Here is a 1,248-nt window from a genome sequence, read left to right on the forward strand (position 1 = left end):
AGTCCGGGCCTCTCACCTCCAGGGCACTGGGGTTCTCTTCTGCCCAGGGCAGGAGTGAGCAAACGTCTGTATGACGTGATGACCATTCAGAAACCGGTGAGGAATGAGCTGGTTTGAGGGGAGTTGATCTCGGTCCAGTTGCAGGTCAGTGAACCTCTCCCTGTCTCCATGTCCCTATCTTTAAACAATTACAGACCCCACAGGAAGGGGTTGGTTTCATGTTTAACCACATGGCTAAGCAATGAGAACCCCAAATCCCCCTCTGCTTTGGGAGCCAGGTTTCCTGTTTGAATTCTGTGTTTCAGAGGACTTCAGGCCTGGGCACTGTGATTATTTACCAGTTTCTCGGGCCTGAGGGGGTCACGTCACTCACGGCTGTGAGGACCGAGCGGTTAAGGCGTTGGACTCGAAATCCAATTGGGTTTCCCTGCGCAGGTTCAAATCCTGCTCACAGCAAGGCCTGTGTTTTAGCCACACTTGCTCACCAGGGCAATACATCTCCACCGACCCTGGGACGCTCTCCATACGCTCCCCACCCCAAGGAAACCCTGTTCTGCTCCTTTCATGGGGATGCCTGGGATGGTGCCTCACGCTGTGTCCCTGCGGTCTCAGCTCCTGAGGCCTCTGCCCCTCACCCAGCACCCCCCGGCTCAGCCCCACCCCTGGGTGCTGCTCCTCTCCAGCGCGTGGAAGGAGCTGAGCACGGGCAGCCCGTATCAGAGGCCAGGGGAGGCTGAGCCTCCCCCGAAAGGCCGTCCATGCGGGGGGGAAACGCTGGGGATGTGGGGCGGGTCTCACCTCCGGAGGCCCGTGGGCCCGTGGTCATCTTTCGAGGGCCAGAAGCGAAGCTCCAGAGAAGTGGGGGCCCCGCCTGCACCCCGCTCCCCTCTGCCTCTTAGCCCGATGCCCTGCTCTTGCTCTGCCTCTTCCCATCCCCCCTCCGCCTCTTCCCCCAAAACCTGCGCCCCACCCCCCCTCGGCCTTTTCCCCCGCAGCCCTGTCTTCTCGTGCCTCTTCCTGTCCTGCTCCACCTCCTTCCCCAAGGACCCCACTGCCCCCCGCTCACCGAAGACAGAGAAAAGGGACGGGTGCCTGGCCCCATGGCCCCCCGGTAGCCCGCCTTAGGGGAAAGGGGCAGAGAGGAGCAAGCAGGGGGTGAGTGGAGTCTTGGGGGAAGAGGCGGAGAGGAGTGAGGGGCAGGTAGGGGGACCTCGGGGGCCAGAGGAGTGAACAGTGGGTGGGCGGGGC

The 1,248-nt window shown here is 62.2% G+C and overlaps 1 non-coding gene across 1 annotated transcript; it reads left to right on the forward strand.

Annotated features, from left to right (window-relative positions):
- The first annotated feature begins 374 nt into the window (after window positions 1-374).
- On the forward strand, window positions 375-456 carry TRNAS-CGA (transfer RNA serine (anticodon CGA)). Its single transcript has one exon. It is a non-coding gene; the product is annotated as a tRNA-Ser (tRNA).
- Window positions 457-1,248: the final 792 nt, after the last annotated feature.

This window comes from Natator depressus, chromosome 11 (genome assembly GCF_965152275.1).
Source record: "Natator depressus isolate rNatDep1 chromosome 11, rNatDep2.hap1, whole genome shotgun sequence".
NCBI lineage: Eukaryota > Metazoa > Chordata > Testudines > Cheloniidae > Natator > Natator depressus.